Source organism: Pipistrellus kuhlii, unplaced genomic scaffold (genome assembly GCF_014108245.1).
Source record: "Pipistrellus kuhlii isolate mPipKuh1 unplaced genomic scaffold, mPipKuh1.p scaffold_m20_p_8, whole genome shotgun sequence".
NCBI lineage: Eukaryota > Metazoa > Chordata > Mammalia > Chiroptera > Vespertilionidae > Pipistrellus > Pipistrellus kuhlii.
The window spans coordinates 19,195,242-19,217,257 of NW_023425584.1; the positions used below are offsets into that span (position 1 = coordinate 19,195,242).

The 22,016-nt window shown below is 55.8% G+C and overlaps 1 long non-coding RNA gene across 2 annotated transcripts; it reads right to left on the minus strand.

Annotated features, from left to right (window-relative positions):
• Window positions 1-90: 90 nt before the first annotated feature.
• Window positions 91-21,215, minus strand: LOC118711057. 2 transcript variants are annotated; one of them, XR_006740649.1, is made up of 5 exons: window positions 21,088-21,215; window positions 13,960-14,076; window positions 9,350-9,434; window positions 6,570-6,702; window positions 91-4,405 (listed from the first exon to the last, which is right to left on the minus strand). It is a non-coding gene; the product is annotated as an uncharacterized LOC118711057 (long non-coding RNA). The 2 variants fall into 2 exon arrangements; XR_004985633.2 differs by having other exon boundaries at window positions 91-6,157.
• Window positions 21,216-22,016: the final 801 nt, after the last annotated feature.

A 22,016-nucleotide genomic window follows, 5' to 3' on the forward strand; every position in this document is an offset into this window, starting at 1 on the left:
ATTCCCTGCTTTCTCCCCTGGCACCCCCTCTCCCCCTGCACCCTGAGTCCCCTCCCTCCACCACATTCTCAGGAAGAAACAGGACACAAGTCAAGGTGCAGCACTTTATTACAGTCACAGAGCACAGGAGAGACCACTCGGGTCTCACGGAAGGCTTGTTTCCCCCCCTTCCCCAGAGGAAGTCATCGGGGTCAGCGCACCCCCCCCCCCCCTCGGGCCAGGCAGTGGGAGGAAGGGGACAAAGGCAGGTTAACAGCATAAACACAGACTTGGTTTGATTCCGGTTTCATGACTTACAGGCTGTGTGATTTTTAGGCAAGCCTCTGTGTCTCTCTGAGACTTGGCTTATTCCTCATCTGTGAAGTGGAGAAACGATAGGACCTACCTCACTGGGTTGTTATGAGGATTGAATGCAATGACACCCATGATGTGTTTAGCACAGTGTCTGGGAAATTGTATGTAGTCAGTGAGTGAAACTGTTATTATTATTATTATTATTAGGACCAACTCATATTTCTTCATGGTCAGGCTAGCTCTAATCTCATACTTCATAAATGCCTTCAGTGAGGCCCGTTAGAATGACAGCCTGTGACACGTGTGGGAGCCACCTGGCTTCTGAGAATATGGGGATCAGACCCCAAACTGAGGATTCTGGGGCCGTAGAACCTACTGTCTCTACCAACCCCATGGAAAGCACCAGGAAGGGTTTGCAAAAAGTTCTAGGTTTGTGCCTGGACCACTCCCAGTCTTTGGCATTCAGTCATTAATTAGCATATCATATGTCTATTTAGAAAGTCTTTTTTTTTTTTTTTTTGTCCTGTACTTTTTGCTTTTGGCTAAGGAATTGCCATAGGCTACTGTACTTGGAATCCATTCCTGGCTCTACCTTTTGTTATCTGGGCAACCTTGGGCTGGTCACTTTACCTCTCTGAGCCTCACTAGTTACATGACCTTCGAGGAGAAGCCAGGGTATGGAAGCAAAAGTACACTTTTGATGGAGGCATCCTTAGTAATGAGATGATGGATGGGGCCACAGCGGTCCCGGGTTAGTGGGGAAGAGTCTCTGCAGGTGTGAGTGGTTGTGTGTGTTCGCGTGCGCTCGCGCGCACAAGCACACAGTATTCCTGGAGTGGGCAGAGGCAGGCATCACCACAAGAGGGTGCTCTGAGCTTTGTCTTCTCTACCTTGAAAAAATTTTCCTTTTTCTATGGCTGCATTCCAAAGTGATCTAAGACTCGTGGTTTTTAGTTTACCTAGCTGATTTAATAAACTTTACAAATACGATGTGCATTTATTAGTTTCTCAATAAGTGGATACGATACTGTGTCCCCACCATCCAGCATGCTGGGAAGTGGGGCGAGGGTGGGTGGAGACGGGAAGAAACTGGTGCCGTATGGTGTCCTGGCTCCACCACTGCTCAGTTGAGTGCCGGCACGAATTTCCCAAGAGTGCCACAGTGGTGAAGTTCCCACATCCAGCCTCAAAGGGATGTTACGAAATGGACCAAATGGAAAGAAAAGCAACTTAAAGGTCAAGAACACAGTCTGCAAGCCCTCTTACCTCCAGCGCAGGCCTCCACTTGACCCGCCTGCCGTGCTGGAGCCGAGGCCCCGGGGCAACTCTGGGATGGGGAGGAGGCGAATCCAGCTGTTAAGCCATGACCTCAAGAACAGTATTTCCAGGAATCCCCATCTTAGCATCTAAGGGATTCCTGGGAAAACTGGACCGTGAGGACAAGGTGAGAGTGCCACGTCCCCACCTGGAGTGTCTTCTGCATCCAGCCTGTCTGCAGAGGGCAGAGTGGGCCGCCCCGTATCGCAGGATGTGGCTCCGGGAGGCGTAGTGACTGGAACTCCCAGTGGCCTGGAAAGTACTTTCCCTGGGGTCAAAGGCCACGTTGTTGACCAGCATCCATCCAGCAAGCCGCCCCCCTTCCCAGGACAACCATGAGTTGTGTGCATTCCTGAGTCTCCAGCCAGAGGGAGGGTTTTGCTCTAAACCAACTGGGCAGATCTGGTCCCTGGCCTCTGGCAACTTCCTCCATGGTGGCCTCCAGCAAGTCACTTAACCTCGGCTTTCCTCTACGGTAAAATGGGATCGTAGAGGACCTACTGGATTAGTTGAGATAAAAATAATTTAGGGGGTGGAGGCTCAGGAGCAGAGAATTGATAAGATTGACGGAAAGTGTCTGGGCCTATCTTTGCTGAAAGTGACCCAAGATGTAAGGACAAGACCAGAGCAGGGTTTACTATGTTCACCTCCAGGCCCCAACCCCCAGGTTTCAATGTCATGTGCACTGGGTTACAATACAGATCTGAAAGCAGACAGATTAGGCTACAACCCTGGCTTCAATACTATCAAGGTGTGACCCTGGGAAAATTAATTAACTGAGCCTTAGTTTTCTCATCTGTAAAATGGGCCCATAACATTACCCACCTCCCAAGCTTTTTGGGAGGTTAAATAAAATTGTGCTTAGCCCAGTGATTTTCCTCTGCTGTTCCTTGCTGGTCTGAAGCCTCTAGGAGACAGCAGGTGTTTGTGAGATGTTTGGATTGGTTTTAGTCAATAGCCTGGAGCAAGCTTAGCAACTCCAAGAGAGTTGAGCCTGGCTCAAAGCTCTGGACTTTATCTTTAGGATGGAAGGATTTTGTCCAACCCCCAAATGGTGAGTGGGTTTCAGCTCTGAGTCCCTGATGGGACTTCAGTGTTGAGAAGGATTCTGAAGCTGCATCTGAGCGCTTCAAGAATGGACACCTTGACAGATTAGCGGGGTCCGCCACGGCTCAGAAAAAGCAGGATGCTGGGTAATGGCCACACTAAATGCTCCAACCGCTCATCTTACAATGGACACACTGTGGGGCACAGAGCAGCCAGGACTTGCCCAGAATCATGAAGCAGATGGTGGCATGGGTGAGTCTTAGGTCCAGAGACTTCCTCAGCACAAGCCGTTGACAGTCTGGAGATGGGAAGTGTCCATGCCCCTCCTGGTCCCCTCCCCTCCCCCGCAACGCCAGCACTTACCGATTCCGGCGGGTGTCTGCTGAACAGCTTCTCCCTTCCTGAGCTACAGTGCTTCATCTCAGACTCCCAACTGACCAGAGATGCAGCACTGCACCTCAGGCTGGGGGACAGGTTTGGCCAGGCAGGGAGGCCCCGGGCAGGGAGGCCGGGATGGGCCTCTGCTCCACCCTCTCCGCCCCTCAGGCGACTGTACCCCCCACCCCCCTCGTTGGCCTGGCATTTGAGCCCTCTGGGACCAAACCTCAACTTTTCTCTTATTTGTTTATTTTTTAAAGAGCTTTATGGCAATGAGATCCTCTCCCCCTTTAAAGTGTACAATAAAGGGGGTAAGTACATCACAAAGTTGCACAACCATCGCCACAATCAGCTTGGGAATATTTCATCCCTCCAGAAAGAAACCTCTTACCACGCAGCCCCTCCCACCCCCACCGGCCCCAGCCCTGGGCAGACCACATTCGGTCTCTCTAGAGCTGCCTGTTCTCCACATTCCAATAAATGGAGTCTCCCAATATGTTGACTCCGTGCCCCTCCTTTGTGCTCGGTGTATCCCAGACAAACAGCACAGCCCTGGACTGACATTTCGTACCACCCAACGTCTGCCATGGCCCCTGCCTGCTCTCCCTGCCTCTACCCCCAACACCCAGACTTCCCACCCACCCCTCCCTGCCCTCCACCCAGAGTGAGTTCTCAAAATGCAAATATGGTCCTATCTCTCCCCTCCTAAAATGCCAAGAGAGCTCCCACTACCCTCCAGCTAGATTCTGAAACCATCACCAAAGGCTGTGGTGCCCGCCCCATCGAGCCACGGCCGGTGGACCTCTTTCCCTTGGGCCTCTCCTCCAGGGAACCCTGCACCCACCACCTCAGGCTCCCAGGTGCCATGCCACCCCACTGCCTATCTGCTCTGCGTGGGCTCAGTGCCGACTACAATGGCCACTTCTTCAGGGACGCGCTCCCTCACTTTCTCAGACCTCGTGTCCTCAAACATCCTTTTCCTGTGCCCTTTTCCTGATCCTTTGCCTCGGCCGTCTCATTTCAGACCACTTGGCACTCATGGGCTGCGGCCCAGCCGCACAGGAGGGGACCCTGCCAGCGGTACTCACCACGGAGAGCAAGCTCAGACGGTGTGGACCCCACAGCCCTGGCCGGTAGCTGGATCGTGTTCCTCAACCTCCTTCCCTCTGGTGTCAGGGCCATTGCATCTCGCTGTGACTGGGCTGGACTTCCAGTTCCCTGGGGACAGCACCCGCCTCTGGTTAATGCAGGGGTGTCCTGGGCTCTGCTGATGCCTTCGTACTTGATGACGGGCCCAGGGGATGAATGCCACTCGGTGGACGATTGACTGGCATGTGGGTCATTCATTTTCCTCTTCGGACGGACCTGGCTTGGGTGGGAACATCTGAGTGAGTAGGCAGAGCCCCCTGCACTCCACCTGTCCCCCAAGATCTCAGGGCACCCTGAGAGCATCCTCCTTCTTTTCTGGATGCCCACTGAGGTGGCCTTGATGCCAGATAACATAAATGTTCAGGGATGTCTAAGGGCAAAGTGGGGGTGGGCAACCCTTCCTCAGGGCTGGAAGTGAGCAGGAAAAATACAGTTGATACTAAAACGCGTCTCCGATGCTTCTAGCAGAAGTCTGAAATCAGGCCCCGATCCAGAGAGCCTTCTCCCCTGCTCTGACATTTGGGGTAGGTTGGTCAGCCCCGGGGGCCCCCTAAGCAAGCAGCCCCTTCCTGAGGCGTGGCCAGCCAAAGAAATGCCTGCCTCTCACATGGAATTCTTGTAGGAACTCTGCAAACTGCGCTGGTCTGGGGAGGGATTCCAACATCAGGACCAGCCTTGGGGACAGCCTGTCCCTCCTCTCTTCGATGCTCCCCTCAGCCCTGCGAGAGGGCACACTCGCCTGACCCAGGTGGAGGTCTCAGTCAGGAGTCAGGAAGGGCTGCTCCAAAAAAAGGGATCATCTGCTGCCTGGAACCAAGCAGGTAAACCAGCCCCTGCACCCAGTGGGTGCCCAGGTTTCCCCAAAGCCCTTTACCAAAACCAGCTCTGACTTGGGGGTGCAGCCCAGGGAGTGAACAGTCGGGGGAGAGCCTTCGGCCTCGGCACTAACTACCTGTGGAAGACAGAGAGACTCCAGCCTGTCCATCCACTCTCAGTCCTGCCTCCCCGGAGGGGAAGCCTCGGCCGGGCCCTCTCCGTCCGCCACTCTCCTCGGCCTGCTTATCAGCCCCAGGCCCAGGGCCTGCACGCCAGGGTACTGGGGAGAGAACGATAACCCAGGGTCATTCTCCCTGTCTGTGCTCTGACTCTCTTCTCCTAATTCTGGTCAGTGTTACAGTTTTTCATCCTTAGTGACTAGATGTAGATAGTAACTATGGCACCTTAAACTTGAAAATGTTACGATTGTAAACATTTTTTAAAAGGGCACCTGAGTGACGGCAATCTGGGCCACAGTTAATCTTCAGAGCAGCCGAGGGGGCGAGGGGGCGGGCGAGGCGATGTTATCACTGCCCCATGGAGGACCCGGAAGGGGAGGAGGAGGGTTCTAGGTCACAGTCCAGCCTGAAGGGGGTGGGGGTGCCAAGGGCTATTTCCAGCACATCCCATTGTCCCACCGGGCTCACTGAAAAAAGAGCAGCTCTCCTGGGTGTAGGAACAGGAAGTGGACGGGGCAGTCCCACGCTCCTGCGGGAGTACCTCTGACGCAGGGACCGGGGTTTGAGGCACAGCCTCTGACCAGGGGAGGGTTTGGCCTCCAGTTCCTCTGTGGCGATAGGCTGCCTCGTTGTTTCTTTACGTCTAGAAAAATCCTAAGGGTGCAGACGGTGCTAAGAACAGTCATTTACTGAATGCTGTCATTGGGCCATTTCCCCATGCATCCCCCAGGCTCCTTGGGAAGAGACTTCTCTGAGGGCAGGGAGCTAGGAGCTGAGCTGGGATTCCTCACTATGGACAGCAGGCCCAGGGCCCCCATTTCAGCCTCTATGCTCGATGTCTCACCCCCGTGACCAATTCTTTGGGTTTGAGACAGTCTAACCATTTCACCTGCCCATCCGGCACACCGAGTCCGTCTTCTGCGTGCCAAGGGGGAGACGGGACTGAACTTGATGTCATCCTCGCCCTGGAGGAGTGCCTTCAGGTGGAAATGGAAAGAAAATGCAAGGCAAATAGGGGACGTGAGCCGGAGAAAGGACTGCCGAGGGCTCAGAGGACAGAGAGGGTCCTGCCCTGGGGGAAAGCTGGGAGAGCTTCCTGGAGGAAGAGGAGGTGAGGCTGGGCTGGGAGGACCTGGCTCCCTGGCCCCTGAAACTCTTCCCTTGACTCTTGTGTCTTCCCGGCTGGCAGACAGCACTGGCCGGTAGCCCTCCTATGTCACTTCCCCCACAAGAGGCTCTGGGACCCTAGTCAGGGGACAGGGGGCCACTTGGGGAATTCGGGTTCTGTCACCAACTGGCTCAGTCGCTCCTCACAGGCATGTCTCCTCTCTGCGGCTGTTTCCCCTCCAGTCAAAGGAGGCATTTGAATCGGTGACCTCAGAATCTTACCTGGTGCTGGCCTGGCGGTCTGGGGGGCTGCTCCACGAATGAGCCGTTCCTCCTTCCTGCTCCCCATTGTCTTCAGGAAATGTTGCCGAGCCCCGGGGGAACCTCTGTCTTCTGTCGGGAAGCTCCTGGGAGGCTGGGAAGGAGAAAATAAACAGTGGCTGTCTGGGTTTTCTCGCCAGGCCTGAGCCAGGAGGCCTCCCTGGCTCCTTCCCTTATATGGCCAGGCTGCTCTGGGCTGGGAGCTCGCCGCTGCGCTCCCCCACCCTCCACCACCACTGAGGGCCGGGGGCCCACTGGCCACCTGGGACTCTGGGGCTGCAGAGGCGGGGGCAGGACTGAGGGTGGAGGGTGGGACTCAGGACATGGTCCCATAGTCACCTGTGCAACCTGGCCCCCTGTGGCCCCTGGGCTGGGGGAGATGGACCAGGTGGGAGTATTTCCGTAGAAACAAGGGGTGGAGAGGAGGGAATCCACCTGGTTCTGTCACCTCCAACGCACAGTGTGACCCTGGCCACGCCCTTTCCTCTCCTGGCCTGTTTCTCCCTGTCCAATGAGGGTGGAGAAAATCCTAGTTAACCCTCACAGCCCCATTGGTGGGGAGCTTTTGTATCCCTATTTCACTGAAGGGAAACAGGCTAGAGAGGCTAATGGATACCGCTATCTGGCAAAAAGGGAGCAAGGCTGGATTTGAACTTGGGCATCTGACTTCAGGGTCTGTGCTCTGACTGGGAGGATTGCTAAGGCTCCTCTTGGTGATAACAGTCAACCGCTCACATGTGCCATATGGAAAGGGGATTCTGCTGCAGCTCGTCCCTGGGAGACCAGGGAGGCCCCAAGGCCCAATGACCAGCCCAGAGGACACTGTTTCATTAAACACTGGGGGCAGAGGCTCAGACATCCATCTCCGTGTCCCCCGGACCCCACACAGGGCCTGGTGCAGACTCAGGGCTCAGGAAAGGGGAGTTGTGGATTCACTGACTAAATGAACCTCAGTGGTGCCCTAGCCAGATTAGCTCAGTGGATAGAGCTTTGGCCTGCGGACTCAAGGGCCCCAGGTTCGATTCCGGTCAGCGGCATGTGCCTTGGTTGTGGGGCACATCCCAGTGGAGGGTGTGTAGGAGGCAGCTGAATCGATGTTTCTCTCTCATCAGTGTTTCTGGGTCTCTATCCCTCTCCCTTCCTCTCTCTAGAAAATCAATAAAATACATATTTTTAAAAAAATAAATGAACCTCAGTGGTCACATCTGTGCTATGGATGCAACCTTCTAATTCCCAGGCACATTTTGAGGAGTAAATAAAAACAGTGAGTGTGAAAGCCTTTACGGTGCCATTGTCTTTTTGTTCACAAGTTCCTTCTTCCCTCTCAAGTGCCTGCCTACGTCTCATCCCTAGGCCATTGTCTCCTGGGCTGGATTGACAGGGTCCAGTCCTGCTCGGGTCAGGTGTGGGGCCGAGGGGAGGGTGGTTCGGCTCAGGGCTCGGGCTCCAGCTGCAGTGGCCGTGGGAGAGGCTGCAGGAGGGGAGGGCGGGCTGGGAGGTGGGGGTGGGGCTGGGCTGCTGGGAACAGCTCAGAAACGAGCCTCGCACAAGCACTCACATCCTGTGTGCTCTTGAGCTAACCCTGGAGCCTCCCTCAGCCCATCCATCATCGTGGCATCCTTTCAGACCCTGGCCCTCTTCCTGGGGCCGGGGGGCAGGACGGGGGCGGGGGGGGGGGGGTCCTGAGGACTGACTGTCAGTGCGGCCGAGACACCCCAGCTGGCAGCTCTGCAGGCCTGCTCAGTGTCTGTGCGGGACAGTGGCGGGAGGAGGCGCCTGGAGCCCTCCTAATCCAATTTGTTTAGACCCAGTCTCCGGGCTCGCTGGCCAGCGAGAGGGGGCTGGGTGTGCGCGCCGTGCCGGGGTGCACGTTTGCACACACGTGTGGGGCGTGCGGAAGTGAGCAGGTGTGCTGCGTTATGTAAGCCGGGCCTGGGCCTTGTCACATGTCCCCCGAATGTCAGCTCCTGGCCTCCTCCGTTCACCCCCAAGTCTTCCTCCACCTTTTCCGCTCTTACACGAGCTGGTGCCAGAAGCCCCCTCTGCAGCTGGCTGTCTGGGCCATTCTAAGTGAGTTCCTTCGCCTCCCTGGGCCTCCGTTTCTCCATCTGTCTTAGGGAGCCAGTAGGTCACTCTGCCTGCTCCACACACAGGGCACTAAGAACGGGCAGACACGGGGAGAATAAGATGGTGGTAAAAACAGCCGCTATGGTAGCCACATGTGCCCAGCACTGCGCTCCGGGGCACACACCTGACCTGGTGGGCCCTGTCAGAGCCCCTCATGCTGGCTCTGTCATCACCAGGCTCCCTACCCCCAGGTCTACCTGCTTCTAGAGTCCAACCTGTTTACTCCCTTCCCGGGAAGACTGGCATGGTTCCCTGCATTTCCAAGTTCTGTGTTCCCCGGAGCTCACAGGGCATGGGATGGGGTCGGTATCTGGACCCTGGTTGTTTCCTCCTTTGGTCTCACTTGTTTCACCTTCATCCCAGACCCAACAGCCCCAAATTGCCGGCACCCCGTCAACCAGCAGGGGCCTTCCGCCCACTCCTCCCATCTGAGGCCTGGTTTCTCAGTCATTCTGAGGGTTGGGGTGGGGAGGGTATTCCGTGGGCTCGGGTTACCACAGGAGCTGCCATGGGGTGGTGTGTGTGTGTGTGTGTGTGTGTGTGTGTGAGAGAGAGAGAGAGATTGAGATGTGGATCAGGGTGGGAGCTGGGTGCGTTGGGTGGGGAGCACTTACAGTTCTGTTTCCAGGGTTCCTGTTGCCTGCCTTCCTCTGGTCCTCAGGAGACCCCTCTGGGGTGCTGGCTCCTCTGTGCCCTTTCCTGAAAGGAATGAAGATGCCACCTGTCAGGAGATGCTGGGGTGTCCTGGGCCTTTGCAGGCTCTCACCAGGCTGCCAGCTCCAGGGGCTGAGGATGGATCTGGCTGCTGCTGGGTCCTCGGAAGTCTCGGGCTGAGCCTACTGAGGGTTTCCAGGCTTCAAAGAACCGGCTTCTCTGGCCCTAGGCGGCGGCCATTATTCCTGCTTCGCCTGCCTGGCTTTCCAAGGGAGTCGTCTGAGCGCTCCAACCTCACTGAGATGGGGGGTTCGGTGCGAGGAGAGGGGAGGCTTCCTGCTCTGAGCACACTCAGGCCGCATCAGTGAAAGAACGGTTCTGGAAGGAGATTCCCCAGAGGCCCCTTAGATGCCACCTCCAGCCTAACACACGGGAAAAGAGCCATGAAGGGGGAGATCAAAACCTGGGGTTCACACTGTGGCCAGGTGCAGCCCTGGGGCCACCAGCTGCACCCGGTCTTCAGCCTGCAAAGGGCTCCCTCGCTGACTCCAGGAGCACTCACAACCACCTGGTGGCAGGAATTGCCTCTGCTCGCTGAGCTTCAAAGAGGCTCTACTATGAGCCCGGGTCATCCTCTGTGGAGTGTCAGAGGTCAGCTTGAACCCAGGGCTGCTCATGTTCAACCCAGCTGTCTCCTGAATGTGGGCAGCAGCTGGCTGGAGGACCATCACACAAAGCTCACGTCGTTACGGTCATTGCAAAAGCCCCTGTGCCCTTTCCTGGCCTCGCTCCTTTCCAAGAAACCGGGACTGGGCCACATCTGAGCGCCAGATGGCAAGGCAGCGGGAGGGAGCTGAGGGTGGGGCTCTGGGCGGGCGCACGGACCCAGCCCACGCTGGTTCTTTCGGGAGGGCCCCTCCTCAACTCCATGAAGCATGTGCACGTAGGACAGCTGCTGTTCTCCCAGGGCTCCATGTTTGGGAAGAACAGAAAAGACACAGGCCCTGGAGCTGGGCTGACCTGCACCGGACCCTCGCCCTAACACTCTCTAGCTGTGTGATCTCTGGCCGGTGGCTTCACCTCTCTGAACCTTGGCTTCCAGCCTCCCAGTTGCTTGTGAAGGTGGAATGTCAAGTGCAAGCACAGCTGCTGGCACGTAGCAAGCCACAGTACGTGGCTGCCACTTCCACTAGGAGTATGGGGCCGGCCCTGCAGTGAGGCCTAGGCACGGGAGGAGTCAAAGCAAGAGGATGAGGCAAAGGCCCAAAGAGGTACCCAGAGAAGACATGGGAGCTTTGGTGGGGGCCACCGTGTGGAGCCCTTTTCATGTCGCCTCTGTGTGGGCTGCTCCGGGCTTCTGTCCCAGAGTGCCCTCCCATCCCCTTGACACCCCAGCCGAGTTCAGCAGCCTCACACGCTCCCTATTTCCTCCCCAGGGAAGGTCGCTGCCTGGGGACTTTGGAGCAAGCCCTGGGAATGCAGTTTGAGGCGGAAACAAGAATGAGGCAGGAAAAAGGAAAGAAAGGGGCCCAGACCTGCCTGGCCTAGAATCCCAAGCGCCCAGGAGTAGCTGGGGCTCTGGGAGGGTGGGGGTAGAGACCAACAGCCCCATGGCTCCGACCTTCCAGTGAGAACAGAAACTGGAAAACAGTGACAATGATAGTAGCTGCCACCTATCAGGCTTACATTGGGACATGCTTGGCATCGAGCAAAAGCTGCCACAACTGGGTGTTACAGCTAACTCACTGGGTGCTTTCCATGTGCCTCCCACTTGCTACGTTCTTTATTTTACATTGGTTTTCTCATATGTTCCTTCAATCGTTTAGGAGTTAGGTGCCATTTTTACCCCTATTTTACAGCTGAGGAAACTGTGGCTCCCAGAGGTTACAGCACTCCCTCAAGGTCTCACAGCCAGTAAGGGTCAGGATCAGGATTGGCTCCAGGCAGCCCACAGTGCATTTGCTCGGCTCCCCTGTAACCCCAGACACTTCATGGCATTGTCTTGTCGGAGCAACAACAGGAGATAGTATCTTGCGGCACGTTGTCAGGTGTGTGTGAGTCGGTGTGGAAAGGGGGTTGTGAACAGAGAAAATGTTTTCAGTATCAGTGGAGGCCATCTGGGCCCTGGCCAGGGGACTTCTCATTTCATTTATTGTTATACCTCTTTCCAGCAGTATTTCTCCCTCACATGCTGTTTGCTTAAAAAAAAAAAAAAAAGAAATCAACAACCCAAACCAAAAAAGCATGATAAAGGAGTTAGTTCTCCCCTCTGGCCTGCCCACTTTGCAAAGAACTGGGAGCTCCAGGGCTCCAGTTAACTCTGACTGGACCATGCCTTTCAGATAACAAAGTGTTGGTTGCTCTTGAGATGTGTTGGATGGGATGTGTTAGGTATCAGGTCTTCTGTAGATGTGCTGTGTAATTGTGGACAAGTGTCTTTCCCTCTCTGAGCCTCATCATGATGGTGGGTAGTGGACTGGACTCCATGGCATCCAGAGTCTTCTGAGCGTCAGATAAGTGGGGATGGTTGGACCCCATGCTGCCCCCTTGGTGTGAGTGTCAGTATGAAGGAAGGTGAATGGTCTGCATAGATCTGTAGAGAGGGAGAAAGGGAGAGAGAGAGAGAGAGAGAGAGAAAGAGAGAGAGAGAGAGAGAGAGAGAGAGAGAGAGAGAGAGAGAGAGAGAGAGAGAGAAGACACTGGGCAGGAAGTACTGAGGCTGGAGCTTTTGACTTCCTTTGCCCCCATCCCAGCCTACTGCTCAGCCCCGGTGACCTGGATCAAGTGGATTTTCTACACCAGGACTTGAAGCCTCAGAGCATGAGGGCTGGTTTCACCCACATTGTTCAGATGAGGGGACTGAGGCATGGAGAGCAGATGCAGAGAGGTGGGGGCCCTGCTGGGACTGACCCCTTCTACTCACTGAGGGATCCTAATGGCTCTGATCTTAACAAAGGGGCCCGCAGGAAGGAGGGAGAGAGGACAGCCTTTAAGTTCCTTTGGCTTTGAACATAGAATAATCATGACTTCCTTTCCCAAATATCTTTTGGCCCTTCCTAGAACCAGATGGCGGATGTTTGGAATTTATGTTGTAAATAGTGTTTAAGAAGGCGGGGGGGCGTGGAGGGGGGGTGTGGCGTGCAGATTTGCTACTCTCTCCAACCACCAAAAACAGGATCCAAGGAAGGGAGTTGGGGAGGGGAGCTGACTCTGAGAAGATGTGGGGAGAAGGGAGAAGGATCATTTGGGGAGAAGGAGAAGGAAGAGAGAGGAGAGAGGACAAAGGAAGAGAGATTGATGGAGTGAGAGTGAGAAAAGACAGAGAGGCCAAAAGAAGAGGAGAAAGGGAAGGAAGAGAGGGCAATGGGTGAAGAGTGAGGAAGAAAGAGAGAAGGTCGGTGAGAGAGATGGCGAGGGGGCTTCCCGGGTGCAGGCTCCATCTTGAGTTCGGAAGCAAACCCTTGAGTTTTCTAAAAATAGTTCAGCCTTTCCCCCAGCGGGGCTGGCAGCGGGGACGCGAGAGGCTTGTCCTTTTATGGTAAGAAAATTCCAGATCCTCAAGGGGAGCTGGGCCCAAGCCTGTAGTTCTGGATGAAGCCCAGCCTTGGGGTCTGGGCTGTGACTTGGTGGGATTTCTTGGCCTGGGTGGCCCCACCTTTGGCGAGAAAAGGGCTAAGGTGGCAACACTGGAGCTCCAGTGTTGGAGGTGGACGGGCTCCTAGAGACATCTGGTCTACCCCATCTTTCTGTTTGATAGGAGAAAAAACAAAAACAAAAACAAAAACAAAAACAAAAAACAAATCCCACAGAGCGGAAGAGACTGTAGGGTCCCCATGTCAGGTTTGAGGTGTCAGGATAAATCAGTGCCCAGGTTCACATGAGGATGGCTTACGTGCCCATTATTATGGAGGGCAGTGCTGGCAGTGGAGAGAGCACTGGTCTGGGCTTTAGGAAACCCACAGCCCACCCCCAGTTGCTTGTGGTTTGCCGTGTGTGACCTTGAGCAATCTGCCAAATCTCTATGGTCTCAGATTCCTTCTCTGGAGTGACCTCAAGGACCTTTTGCCTCTCTGGGAATTCCAAGGCTGGAAAGCAAAGCCTGGGCAGAGAGGCAGTGGGCAATCTGCAGGCAGCTATTTCCTTCCCGTGCCTGGCCTGCTTCCTATGCTGAGGCAAAGCCAAGATGGACCACAACAGAGAGGAGATTCTATAGGAGACTGGGGTAGGTGGGAATCTTCAGCTGTCCACATTGGTTGGGTCCAGCCCCTCACTGGACACACTGAGGCCAGAGAGGGCCTTATGTTCAAGATCACACTCAAGGTCATGTGGAGAGTTGGGACAGAACCAGGAAAGAAATCAGCCTTGGATTTTTTTTTTCTTCTGCAGGAAGCCTCCCATCTGCAGCAGCTGGCAGCTTTGGGGACCATCTCTGGCCAGGAAAGGGGTCTTTAGGAGCAGAGCAGACAGAACTCAAGATATGCCTTCAGCTTCTGACTACCTCTTAAAGACAGGATGTCCTGGCAGGTCACCCACCACCCCTGGACCCCTCCCTTGGCTGCAAGCACCTTACCATGGTCTCACTGGCTGGAAGGCAGGAAGGAGGCGAAGAAGGATGCATAGGACCGGGCAGCCACTTTGGCAGTGTTATCTCGGGCAACTTTCTCCTTGTTAGCCTTGGGTTCTGCATCTATAACACAAGGAGATGGCCTTGAAGATGCTCTTGACAGGACTTTCAGCCCTAACAGGACTGTGACACATGAATTCAGCACTCAAGACCAAGAAAAGTTATTATGCAGGCATTGGGTTCAGAGGGTGGATGAGATGGATCTAGCCATTCCCTGTTGAGTCAGGGACCTAGTGCCCAGGGTTCCTGGTGGCGCCAGTCCTCTGTCAATTCTGGGAGCCTGGATTCACTCTCTGTCTCCAGCTTGAACCCAGAGCTCAGGTAGCTCTGGTCTTGAGTGCCCAGGAATGCCTGTTGGCCGGATCAGTGTTCATGCCCACTCCCCAGGACCCTCCCCAGGACTTTGCCCTTCCCTTCACCCTGTCCCACCTCCCCAGCCCCTGCCTGGCCCCCCTCCCCATCTCCCCTGCACAATTTTTTTTTTTGTGTGAATCAATCCAAAGAGGAGGATCACTTTCCTCTTCTAGCCTCCTGTGACCCCATTCTCCCTCCCCCCCCCCCCCCCCCCTCACACACACTGCTGGAGGAAAGGAGGGACAGGAAAGAAAGAGGCCAAAAATAAAGCATCTTGTTCTAGGCTTCCCTGTGACTCTCCAGGAATTTCCATGTAAACTCTCAGGGGCGTGTGAACAGGGCTCTCAGGGACCCTGGTCCCCTCAGCCTCATTCCTGCTGGGTGGAAGGCCATCGGCTGAATGCCCCCCAGGGACCCGGTCTCACAACCAGGCTCCAGGTCTCCCTGGCGTTGCCTGGGAAGGGCAGAAGGCAGCAGCGTGGTGAAAGGAAGTGGGAGGGAAGGGAGTCCCTAGAGGCCCCCGAGTGCAGCCAGGGCAGGACTGATGTCATGCCCAGCTGGGAATCTGACATTCAGGCAGGAGGGAGGCTCAGCCCCATGAGACTGGCCCAAGGCAGCCAGGGCTGTGATGTGAAGTCCGAGTCGATGGTGGGAAAAGCCTGAAGCCTAATGTTTGACTTCTCTCTATGGTGTCACTGCTACGGTTGCATAGCTCTGGAGATAGGGAGTTCACGGCTTTCTGTCTGTCTGTCTCTCTCTCTCTCTCTCTCTCTCTCTTAAATATATCTTATTGATTTTTTACAGAGAGGAAGGGAGAGAGAGAGAGAGCTAGAAACATCGATGAGAGAGAAACACCGATCAGCTGTCTCTTGCACACCCCCTACCGGGTATGTGCCCGCAACCAATGTACATACCCTTGACCAGAATCCAACCTGGGACCTTTCAGTCTGCAGACCAACGCTCTACTACTGAGCCAAACCGGCTTTGGCAGCTTTCTCTCTTTGGATAGACTATTGGAGATTCCTTCCCAGTATCCCGATGACATCTGTCTCGCTGGGGATGCACCCCTGTCCTTTCCCACTCCTCAGAAAGCTCTTCAGATGGTGACTACAGCCCTTGGGCGTCCTGCTTGTTCTGATCCCACCCGAAGGCCTCCTGTTCCACTGGTGACATCGCAGAGTCACCAATGCCCAAACCCCCAGGGCTCTCCCCTGCATTGGTGGCCTCCTGGCGGTGCTTTGAGGAGGGGAAAAAACAGGCTAAAGAAAGGGACAGCTGCCAAGAAGGACCCATCCCACCTTCTGGGGCTTTGGTTTCTGGCTACCCAAGCTACTTCATGGCCAGGTCTTCTCCATTTTGCCAGCCTTGAAACTCACAGAGTTCCCAGACTTCACCCTCCATTCCAACCAACAGGGCTGGTTCGCTCTCCCCTGAAAGTGTCTTCCCAGTCCTGCCTCTGTGCCTGCCTTTGCACACAGAGCTCCCCCTCGGAATGCACTCTCCTTTCTTCTCTGTCTGCCCAAACTGCCCTGCTGCACTGACCCCCCACCCCAGGTTTTCCTCCCGAGAGTCTGAGCATCACTGTCATACATGGGGTGACTGGAGCTGTCCCCCTTTTTTTTCAAATCAGGCACCAGCAAAGCCAGAAGAGCCCAGAGAGATGGAGGAACTTATCTGAGGGTGCTGGCTGCGGAGCCAAGACCAGAGTCTTAGCTTGGTTCTCTCCCAGCCTCCCCTTCTATCAGCGTAGCTCAGCAGATGCCCTCAGATGCAATGTGGCCACCTGCCTGAGGTCAGGCCATTGTGCCTGAGGGACAGACTGACCAGTGGCCTCCAAGTTCAGCAAGTCCAGCCAGAGGTGGTGCCAGCCACCTCCCTCCGGACACTTCTCCCATCCCTGTTGCCCTGAAGAAGGAGGAAGAGGAGGGTCCCCTTGGCCTCATTGCTGCTGGTGGAAAGCCTTCGGCTTCCAGTTTGGGGCTTTCCACCTTCTTCATACCATGGCTCAGGTCAGAGGAGGGTCTTTGAGAAGGGGCTCTTGGTATAGGCTCTTGGGGAGGAGCCAGATGAGCCTGCTTCTTCCAGCCTTGGCTTAGCCGACCGCCCCTTCCTCCAATCTCCCATGGGCTGTTTGGGTTAAGGGGCAGCCTTGGCAGCTGAGGCCCCCAGGGTACTCAGCCTCCAGGGTACTCAGCCCCCAGGGTACTCAATTGCCCCAAGGGCTGCTCATTGGGGTTGATTGTTTTGCAGGGGGCATCTTTGCCCTGAGCAGGCCTGGGGGTGAACATGCGAGGCTATCCCCTATACAGTGGTCGGCAAACTCATTAGTCAACAGAGCCAAATACCAACAGTACAATGATTGAAATGTCTTTTGAGAGCCAAATTTTTAAAACTTAAACTTCTTCTAATGCCACTTCTTCAAAACAGACCGTGGTATTTTGTGAAAGAGCCACATTCAAGGGGCCAAAGAGCCACATGTGGCTTGTGAGCCACTGTTTGCTGACCACGGCCCTATCACAACAGTGACTAATCCAGAAGGAAGCTTCCATGGCCCCTCCCCAATGCCCACTGGTTCCTGCTCACGAACTCACTGGGGTGGTGCTAGCGTGTGAGCACATGGTCTGTGGAGTCAGCCGCTCCTGGGGTCCAGCTTGGCTTCTTAAAGTTGCATGACTCTGGGCCAATGACTAACCCTCTGAGCTCCCAGGTCCCCTGTGGGGTGATTCTTACCTCAGAGAGTGCTGGGCAAAGGATGGGGGCAGAGTTGATATGTGGCAATTGTGCGTGTGTGTTATTTTTGTTTTTGTTTTTGTTATTGTTGTTAATCTTCACCCAGGATATTTTTCCATTGATTTTTAGAGAGAGTGGAAGTGGGGAGGGGTGGGAGACACAGAGAAACATAGATTGGTGGCCTCCCACACACACCTCGACCAGAATCAAACCTGGGACTCTTCAGTTGGTGGCTGATGTTCTATCCACTGAGCAAATCTGGCCAGGGCCAATTGCTATTTTTGAGGGAACAGTTTATCCCCTCCCCAGGTGGAAAGAAGATTTTGAGCCCTGTACATCCCCCCAAAAGCTGCCTTCAGTAGTCACAGTTTGGAAATTACTTTTTGTTGAGATCTTACTATAGGCCAATCAGTGTTCTGAGGGCTGTATGAGTTTTAACTCACTTAATCAGATGGTTCAATAAGTATTCTTATCCTGTCCAAGGCCACGCAGGTCCTACCAGGCAGATATGGGATTTAAAACCCGGCAGCCTGCCAAAACTGGTTTGGCTCAATGGATAGAGCGTCGGCTTGGGGACTGAAAGGTCCCGGGTTCGATTCCGGTCAAGGGCATGTACCTTGGTTGCGGGCATATCCCCAGTAGGGGGTGTGCAAGAGGCAGCTGATCAATGACTCTCTCTCATCAATGTTTCTAACTCTCTATCTCTCTCCCTTCCTCTCTGTACAAAATCAATAAAATAGATTTAAAAAACAAAAAAAACAAAAACCAGGCAGCCTGACATCTCTCTGGCACCTTTAACTACCGGCCTCCATCCCACTCCAGCAGCGCTCTGACCCTCGCCCGGGGTCATCTCATCCCCTGGGCACAGGGATTCACCCCACATCTGAAGCCTCCTGGCTTCAGAGTTGGCCTGCTTCTTCCCTCGAACAGAAACTGGCCCGAAAGGTCTCCATGGGCCGTGAGAGCTGGTGATTCACGCTGTCCGTGAAGGCGCGCTGTGAATTGGAGAAAAGGTCTCTGGTGGCAGAGCATTGCCACCAGCAATACTCTTTTGCAAGAGGGAAGGGGGCTGGCTCTTGAAATGTGTGGTGAAGCCCCGTGGGGCCTGTCTAGACAGGCCCTTAGGAGGTGGCAGCCACTGCGGGCGCCCCTCCTCCCTGAGTCCCCCGCCCCTCCACCGCGAATTCCTGCTGATCAGGCCTAAGGCAACCTCTGATTGGCCCACAGCCACTGCGTACTGCTGGGCGGGGGTGGAGGGGTTGCGGGGGGGGGGGGGGGGGGGGGGCGGCGGCGGGGAGAGCCCCATGACAGTGCCCACCACCAACCAGGGCTGCAGGGCACTATGCACCTTGGTCCATATGTAGGGCAATTTCTAGATACCCACGTGGGCAGGGCAGAGCAGCATTTTTGTTTCTTCCGTACAGTCTTTATTACAGAGATTTGATAGATACAAAATAAAGTGTAACATATGTGCTTCAAGGAATCTGATCGTTTCAAGGGCTGTCAAGGAGGGGCTGCTCCCACACTGCTGTGGGCAGGTCCCGTGGCTCGGCCACTTGGGAAAATAACGCGGTGCTCCCCTGTAATGCTGACAGGCATGCACCCTGGCACCCAGTAATCTTCTCCAGGTATAACCCCCGGAGACACTCCTGTGGACAAAAACGGTCCTAACAATCATCGGAAAAAGGCCTTTTCACCGATGTTTGCAGGACTCCGCGGCTCTGAGCCCGGGGGACTGTTTAGTCAGAAATTGCATTTGAGGTGGCCCCGGGCACAGCCCAGAGGCGGAGACCTCAGCGACCATCTCCCCGGACCCCTCAAGGCTTGCTCAGGAGTCAGACACAGCCCCCCCGAGTTTCAGGGGTGGCATTGGGCTTGGAACTTTCTCGTCCTCGGAGCTGTGTGTGTCAGCTTGTTCCCAGAACTGGTCAGGCTGGCAAAGGGCTGACTTTGCCCGAAGACCTGCAGGGTGGCTCTTAGGGACCAGTGGCAAGCAGACTCCTTTCGGTCCTGGGGCAGCGGCAGGGCGGAGGGAGGGCAGTGCCCTGGAAGACTGGGGTTCAAGCTCCATGCGGCCGCTCTCTGAGCCTCGTCCCCTCTGGGAGGTGGGTGGGAGTCCTTGTCACTGCTCACCTGAGAGTCGCCAGGAAGCTCTGGGGTGGGGTGGCCCAGATGCAGGGCAGGAGGCGGGAGACCCTAGGGGAGAGAGCTTCTGGGGCAGCCAGAAGTTATACAATGTCCAGCTGTGTGACCTTAGGCAAGCTACTTCACCTCTCTGTGTCTCAGTTCCCTCCTCTGGGCAGTGAGGGTGAGGATAATAATGGCACCTAGCTCACACAGTTGTTGGGAGGATGAGACGGATTAATTGGTGCCAAGGCCTTAGGTGGTGCCTGGACCGTCATAACCGCAGTCTCACTTTCCTATCCCTACCACCTTGGGGAGCCCAGGCTGGGCGGGGAGACGGGTCCGTCCCAGCTCTGCCGTCAGCTCTCTGGGTCACCCAGAGCAGGGCTCTCCTTCTGTGGATTCCGTGGCCTCTTGGCCAGAGTCCCAGGCTGTATCACGGCACCGCATTCTCAGATCTCCATGTGCAGGGGAGCTTGCAAAGCAGAACCCTGGGCCCGTCTCAGATTCCCTGATCTAGGGGAGTGTGCAGTGGTTCAGACACCACACTTTGGGACACATGGCCCATGGACGCCCTACTGAGGCTCAGAGGTGGCAAGTGGCCTGCCCAGGGTCACTTGTCCGTGTAAAAAAGCCGGAACTGGACCCAGGCGGGGCCTCCTTTTGGACCATGTTGGACTTGGATCCCATGTAACCAGCAGTGGGGAAGAGAGAGAGGGCACTGGGCAGGCTGGCGCTGGAGGACTGTGTCCATTTTGGGCCCCAGATGTGGCCAGAGCTTGTTTAGAAGAGTGTCTCCCAGTCCTGACCTCAGACCTCTGCCTCTACTAGCTCTGCCTCCCCATGCCCATCCCACGTTGCCTGCTTTCCTCTGAGTCCTCACTATCTCCCCTCTCCCCATCCCGAAGCCCTCTGCTGTCCCTCTGTCCCCATCCCACGCTGCTGTCCTGACCCAGAGATCAGCCCCTTCCCCACCAGAGGCTGCCTGGGGCCTCGCCTGCAGTCAGAGCCCCTTCGGCTCCTTTAAATCACGTGAGGCCCAAGCTCCGAGAGTTCCCACAGGCTAGGGGCCTCTGGTCGGACTCTAAGCAAGGGGTCAAAGGGCAGGCTCGTCTCAGGGCTCCTGGGGAAACTTCCCGGCACTGGCTGCTGCCCTTTAGCTTAAATGGGGCTCAGAGGCCACATCCTGCGTGGAGACTGTGTCCCCAACAGCTTCCTGGTACAGATAGGAGGCTGAGGTCAGAGAAGATAGGGCGCCTGCCCAAGGCCACCGGGCCCAGCAACGAAAGGCAGAGCCGGGCTGGACCCAGGCCCCATCCCCATCCCCCAGCCAGCGTGCCCATCCCTCTGCCCTGGCCCAGCCAGTATCCCGGCCTTCCTGCTTCTCTGCCTGCCTGCCTGTCTGTAGAGCCTGAGCTGATACGGCTTCTCCTCCAGTTTTGCTTCTTGAAACTATTATTTGGAAACAGTTTTCCTTGCCAGGAGCCCCGGGCTCTTGGAGCTGTGAAATCGAACCTCATGGAACACAGAAACACTGTCTACTGGACTCGGTCACGGCGGTGAAGCTCAGCCGGCAAGACGTGAACAGTGTCCACTCCCCCTGCTCCCACCCCGCTGCCCCACTCCCCCGTCTAATCATGGCCACAGGGAGTCCTCAAAACCCACAGGACCCCGGAGTCCGCTCATCCGTCAGGGCAGGAGGGTGTTAGAGATCATCAAGTGCAGCCCCTGGGGAAACTGAGGCCCAGAGAGGCAGAAGGCACAGAGCAGGTTAGCAAGAGAGCAAGGACTAAACGCCCAACACGGTGTTCTCCTAGGGAGGATGCCCCAGGCCCCCGACCCTCCACATCTGCCTCTGGTGCTTACCTCTCCTGTGTCTGGTCCAGCTGTGGTTCCTTGTGGCCCAGAGACGGAGGTCAGGCCATTTGGGGATCTTTGAGGCTGTCACTGCTTCTCAACTAACTTCACTGGCACCCCTCACCGCTGCGAGGGCATTTTTAAACGGCTGACACTAAGCCCCCGGCCTCTAGCTCGCTGCTCCCTGGCCAGAGGCCCTCTGCCTTTTACCTTATATGAGCTGAAGAGGCAAGCCCAGTGTTGGGGTGAGGCGGGTGCTGAGCCCTCCCGGGGCCCCCGATTGGCCCAGGAGCCCACCACATGACCGCCTCGCCTTGACCTGCCCCTGGTGCCGAATGTTGCTTTTACCCCCTAAGGAAGGAGTGGTTGACAATTTTCATATTTCTTCTAAATTTGGAGATTTCAGACAATGCTGGGAGGCTTGGCTCCAGCTGCCAGAGGCCCATGTGGAAGTCATTAAGCCCAAGAAGGGGGGCCGGGGGAGAGAGGGAGGCAGGGAGACGAGGAGGAGGAAGGGGGTGGGGGCCAGAGTTCTGAGGGCTGCCAGTTGTCAGCCTGGGAACATGAGCAAAGCCCTGGGAGTAAGCTGCGTGTGAGAATTTCCTTCCTGCCCTCCGTCCCTGTGTCCCAGGACGGGAGTGGGAGTGCTGAGATTTTCTGGGAACCTTGAGCCAGGAAGACCTCAGTTCTGGCTCCTGAGGCCCAGAGGGTGGTGGTCATGGCAAGGGACTGGGGACCATGAGGAAGCAAATCCACTCTCCGGAAAGCGGGGGCCCTGGCCAGCCCCATCAATGTGCAAAGAAGGCCAGGGACCCAGGAGGGACAGGCTTGCCCTTGTCATAGAGGCGCTGCCACAGGACAGGAGCTTGAGTCCAGACACCCCAGTCTCTCTTTCCCCCGCCATGCTAGTTGTCAGAGATGCCCCTCTCTTACCATGC